Source organism: Equus przewalskii, chromosome 1 (genome assembly GCF_037783145.1).
Source record: "Equus przewalskii isolate Varuska chromosome 1, EquPr2, whole genome shotgun sequence".
NCBI lineage: Eukaryota > Metazoa > Chordata > Mammalia > Perissodactyla > Equidae > Equus > Equus przewalskii.
The window spans coordinates 144,192,361-144,198,548 of NC_091831.1; the positions used below are offsets into that span (position 1 = coordinate 144,192,361).

A 6,188-nucleotide genomic window follows, 5' to 3' on the forward strand; every position below is an offset into this window, starting at 1 on the left:
CCACGTCCCTCACCACTTACGAGTCATCCCAAAGCCCTGGGCTTGTGTATCTCTGTCCCTTCTCTACTCACCTCTGTATCGAGGAGGAAAGCTGAGAAAAAACGATCAGTTTCCTTTAGAGTCTGCCAGTGAGGGACTTGCCCCGGATTGAAGGCAGAAGAGAAGCAGCGGTCCTTTCCGCTCTGGCAGCAGGGGTCACACATGTCTGCAGACGCGAGCTGGCAGAGGCTTGCAGGCAACCACCTACTTGGATGTGGCAGGCAGCTGAGATCCATGGGCCAGTCTTCCTGCAGTTTCTGCGGCATCCTGATCTCCTGAAAACCAGCACTAGCTTTCCATGATGTCAATCTCCCCAGCGTTCCTAGAGTTCTAGCCGTACCCACTTCCCAAACTTCCAGGAGTCAGCAGACTTACTTCGTAAAGGGCCAGCTAGGGAATGTTTTAGGCTTTGAGGGCCATGTGCAGTCTCTGTCACAACGGCTCAACTCTGCCATCGCAGCGCAAAAGCAGCCCTGAAAAATACGTAAACGGAGGAGCGTGGCTGTGTGCCAATAAAACTTTATTAATTAAAACAGCCAGTGGGCTGATTTGGCTCACAGGTCATGGTTTGCTGACCTCTACAATATTTAATTCCTTTTTAATCAAATAAATTAGATATATCTAAATAAGATCTAATCTAAATATGTATATTAAAATATATATGTGTGAAATATATATATAAAATATATATATTTTTTTATGGTGGGCCGGGTCAGAGGACCCGCAGGCACAGAGCCGGCCATCGGGGTTGGGAACCCTGGAGCTGTTTGCACCCTGCGGCGCACCGGGGTGGGAGCAGGCAGCGGTCGTCAGAGCCCTAAGGAGACGACGTGCGGAGTGGGGCTCCACCAACCATCTGTGCTGAAGGGCCCTGTTGGGGGGTTTTGTTTTCATTTTGTTTGATTTTTTTTTTTGAAATCTAATTCTTCTCAGACTAGTACTTTTGTAAAATACAATAAAAAATTATTAGAAAAAAATGAAATTTGAAAACACACACATAATACAAGCCCAAGTTTTTTTTTTATTAGATTCAACAGATATAAAATATCTGTCACACTGCTATGAAAGTGCATAAACTCTTACTCTCCATTTCTGTTCTTATCTCATCATGTAGCCAAGACAGCCCTGCAGGGAGGAAGCCAGAGGAGTTAAAGGCCCCACCTTTCTCCTCCCTCTCTCCCATCTCCTACTAACAGCCTCCACTGGCCAGACCCAACCAGAAACCAGAAAGGAAGAGAAATGATTCACACCACCCATGCCGGTCAGCCTCCCAGGGCAGAGCACAGGGTACAGAAGGTGGAAGGCGGACCTGGAGGAACAAAGAGCAACATAAGAAATCCCAACCCACGATCCTCCATAAGCCCCTTTCCTACCCTGTCTTGCTGTGGTCCAATATTCTATCCATACCAAATTACCCATAGTTCCAGCATCTTCCCACCTCCGTCCCTTTGCACATACTGTTCCCTATGCCTAGAAAGCTTCCATTCTTCCACTCCTGGCCAAGTCTTGCTCGTGTTTCAGGACCACAGAGGTAATAATGGTTTGGGCTGCTCAGAACATTTTTCTACCAATCTCCTTCTTTTGGTACAAACCCCACTCCCCCAGATATGAAATGGGCATATGGCCAAAATTTAGCTGGTTAGTTCCGTTAACAAATATTCACTGAGAACTCACTATGTGCTGTTCTAGATTACACGTGCTGTTCTAGGTACTACTAATACAGCACTGAACAAAAGAAGACCAATCCCTGTGCTCATTCAGACCAGGGACGCACATTTATTTGTATATTGGGTGATAATCATAATCCTCCCCAGAACTGGTCTATGGACATTTAGAAAGCAAAGTTCTTTTTTTTCTTCCAGGGAGGCCAAGCCAGGAGGACATGCAGGTAGCCCTCTCCCCAGGCCATAGTGAGAAAGCCTGTCTGTCATAGAAGAGTGACTCAGAGGGAAAAGAATTGAGACTGAGATGAAAAGAGAGAGCATCTTGATTATATTATTTGACTCCTAGATCTAGCCAAGCCTGAAGTCTACCCCCAAATTTCCCAGTCACAGGAGTCAGTAAGTTCTCCTTTTCTGCTCAGGCTTATTAGGGTTAAATTTCTGTCGCTTGGAACCAAATGAGTCCTGGGTGATACAGGGACTCAACTCGAACTTTACCTTCTTCTAGATGTTTTCCCTGAATGCCTGGTGTAAGTCAGTGGCATATTCTGAATGCTACAACCACACAGAGGTGGCACATCTATCGTGAGACTTCACATAAGTAATCGAACAGAGCTCACTGAGGACAGGGGCTTGCCTCTCTGAATCCCCAGGGCCTTGTGTATATTAGATGCCCTAAAAATGTTTGTGGGAGCAATTGATATGGAATTCTTACAGTCATTGGGCCCCTGTAACCAATAGTATATCCAAAGTATGTGTCTATCATATGTATTTATATACCCTGGAGAGAGAGAGATTGATTGAGATCAAGAAAGCTTGACTACAAAGGGCCTTCTGTGATCTCAACTAACCAGAATCCACACACCTTGGGTCAGACCAGCTGCCCACAGGACCTCTCCCATAAAGGAGCCTCTCAGTTTCTATGAGATACCTCATTACAAGTTAACAAGGAAGCAGCCAGTCGATTTTCGATTGACTTGGGCAATTAATAATAGCTTATACTTAGAACAATGCTTGGTATTCAGTGGGCACTAGGTAAGAACCCTCACAATAACCCACTAAGGTAAACATTATTATAATGTCAATTTTATAGATAATAAAGCAGGGACCCAGAGAGTTTCAGTGACTTCCCCTAGGTCACACAGCCAGCGAGAGGCAGATCTGAGATTCTATCCCAGGCAGGCTGGATCCAGATCCGGACTCTTAGTCACTACCCCACATTGGTTAATCTGTAATGCTGGCAGTTTCCCAAGTCTCCAAGTCTGTTGAAATGAGGCAGGAAGATGGGGTGGGACCAAGTAATAGAATCCACATGCCTTCCAGTTAGAACAAGCATGTTGGAGGCTCCTGTCGTGACCCCATTTCTCCCAGACAGGCAGGAATTTCTTGTCTAAGGAGAAGTTGTATTTTCTGAGTGCTTCATTCGACTGCTGGAGTTAACAACAACAATGATAGCTACAGGCTAGGTGCCAAACTGCTAAAAGCTGTACCTCATTTCATTTAAAGCTTACATCGACTCTGTGGCATAGGTATTATTACCCACTCTACAGGGAGAAAGTGGTGATGAAAATGCTTGAGTTGGATGCTATGAGGCGCTGTCGGTGGGAGAGCCAGGACCCGAATCCAGGTCTGTGGCTCCACATCCTGTGTTCCGTTGGGCTGTCCCTCAAGAGGATCCAAACCCAGCTCGTGCCAGCATGGCGCCAGAGTTCCTGCCTTTCGGCACCTCTGTCCCCCTGTGGGTGTGGGAGTGGCCCCGAATTGTACCTGAGGGATGCAATCGCAGGAGCTCTACTGCGCGCCAATATGGAAAGTCATAGCTTAATTCAGGGTTCTTCACAGCACGCTCTACTCCGAGGAAGGTACTTTTTAAAAATCAATATTGGGGGAGAAAACTCTTCCGTATTTCACCATCTGTCTTTCTCAACTGTCTCTTGTGACCTTTCTCCCTGTCTGCTCAAAGTGTTAACCTTGACTTTCTGCAGCAGGGGGAAAAGAAATCTCCTTAGCTAGTTGGCAGTTAACCTAACCAGAGAGCCCTGGTTTTTATCATTCCATTCAGAAAGCCTCATCTTACCCAAAGCATGTCTCCTGTTCCTTCCCTGCCAGAAACGATCGCAAGGAGCCCATCCCGAATAGAAGCTCCATCTGTGCTCTCGGTGTGAAGAGAGGATTTTGTTTTAAAATGAGACTGGAGTTATCCAGAGCACTGAAACAATCAGAGGAGCTACTCTTAAACATTGCATTACAAAAAGACACCTTCCTCAAAAAGAATAAGATTCCACGTCTTTGATAATTTTAGTCATAGGATCACTGTAGGATTATGTGAGAAAAGCATCCGGTGCCAACCGTATCCCAATAACCGACTAGGCACATGGCACACATTTGTTACATTAATTAATTAGTGGTCTGCGCTCCTTGAGTAATTACTCACCCATCTCCTTCTCCTCTCTACGACCAACCACCGTGTCTTCAACACATATTAAGTATAAACCACAAAACACGACTTACAGTATGATCTTATTTGTTTTCAGGAACTTTACATGTAATAATGTTGGGTCGATAGAGAAAGAGACACCAAGATGTTTTAGTTGTTATAACTCGGTGACGGATTTGGAGTGATTTGTATTCCTTTTGTTTATCTCTGTTCTCTAAATTTTCTACAAAAGTTAGACATTAAAAAAACACACTAAAAATGTTTTCAATACCAAAAAAAATCTGCTAACTCTGAAACCCAGTGTTCCCCCTGCTGACTTAAGCCTCACTTCTCTCCCTGTACCCCAGTGTCCCTAAGCTGCCACGCCAACTCTGTTATTACACCCCCAGCTCACCCAGGGCTGACGCCAAGGCAGGATGTCAATTTCTGGGAAGCAGCTCAGACGACAAGGGGTGGGGACTGGGGAGGGATTTCCCAAGTCAGCAGTCCTAGCCCAGTGTCACTTCTGGACTCTGAAGGCATCAGCCTCCAAGTCTGAGCCCTCCGCAGGGTGGAACCCACAGCTTCACCCATCCCGAGGCTCCACCCTTGGAGAAACCACCCACCCTTGTCCCTATCCTGGTTTACCCCCTCTTCCTGCTGCCAGCTCCTAATAAGGAGGCAGTCCCAAGGGAAGACCTCTCCCTTGGCCAACCTCACATTTGTGGTTAAGGGGATAAGCTTCAAAAGCCAAGCTTTTCTGGAATTCCAGCACATTTCTGATCTTTCCCAGCTCAGAGGAATGAAAGCTGGAGACCAATATACTGGCCAATAGTGGTTACTGCTCCCTCCAGCCTTGGCAATCAATTCTGCCCAGCGTCACGTGAACCCAGAAGCGATTCCCTGATGCTTGAAGTTTTGTTCAGAATGCATGATCATAAACAGACCCAGGAGGCTCTGGTTCACCCCATGAGGGATTTTAAAGTCTCGACCCGGAGCCTCAGCTATTCCCAGAATCACAGCCCCATTCTCTGAAAATGCAGAAACCCACCTTGTGGGCACTTTTGTCCACATCTACGGAGAGATTCATGGCTAGTTATTCCCAGGACTTCTTGGACCTTGCAGAGGAAGATCAATGGGGCAAATAGCCCCTAGCTCTCCCTGACTCACATGCCTGTGAGAGTGAGCAGCCCACCAGGAGCCAGGCTACAGTGGCTCAGACAGGAACTCGGTAAAGGCAGAGGGACCCAGAGAACAGGGCGGAATCATCCCACCTCTGCTTGTTTCATGAGCATCGCAGGAAAGCAAACAAGATGATGAGCAGCTTTTGTAGCACTGCTCTCCCATTCTAGGACTGGGGAGGCGGGAGGGGGGTGAGTGTGATCGCTAGAGTGGTCAGTATCATCTATTTTCCAAAGAGGGCATTTCGGAGAGTGAAAGGGGGCGCTATTAATAGCTATGCCACGATAACCGATGTTAAATAGGAATATCCCCGACAAACCAGGATATATGGTCACCTGGAAAACATCTTCCACTCCTATTGCCAGGTTAGGGGTGTGCTGCTAGGGTGGTACCCTGTTCTTTCCCAGAATGTATGCCACTAAAGAAACTCTACTTTCCAAATCAAACCAAGGCCTGCTCCAGCAAGCTCCCTGGCATCCCAGGAAAAGAAGGAGAGGAAACGATCCCAGGAACCACAAAACGTGGGCAGGTCCTTGTCTGTCTGGTTCACCACGGCACCTCCTGGTTCAGGATAGTTCTTGGAAGGTAGTAAGTATGTGTTGAATTAATGAATGAACGCCTGAGCAGAGTTTCTCAAGTCATCAGAACTCCAGGAAACCAGAGAATTGGTTTCTTGGCAAGAAGAAACTTGGCAAGACTTGGCAATCCTAGGCAACACTGTTACCTAAACTCCATAACAATTTAGGTTTCTTGAACTCCAAACCATTATAAAAATTGAAGGCATTGTGTAGACTGCCATCCATTTCCCTTTGGTGGAGTTTATAAATTGACATGAAATGTACGAAGCTTTAAAACACCAGATTGAACTGAAACTGTAAGCTTCTACAAAT

General features: G+C 46.3%; 1 long non-coding RNA gene across 1 annotated transcript; it reads right to left on the reverse strand.

Annotated features, from left to right (window-relative positions):
• Nucleotides 1–1,038: 1,038 nt before the first annotated feature.
• Nucleotides 1,039–4,689, reverse strand: LOC139076755 (uncharacterized). The gene is made up of 3 exons (XR_011528670.1): nucleotides 4,532–4,689; nucleotides 3,778–3,909; nucleotides 1,039–1,348 (listed from the first exon to the last, which is right to left on the reverse strand). It is a non-coding gene; the product is annotated as an uncharacterized lncRNA (long non-coding RNA).
• Nucleotides 4,690–6,188: the final 1,499 nt, after the last annotated feature.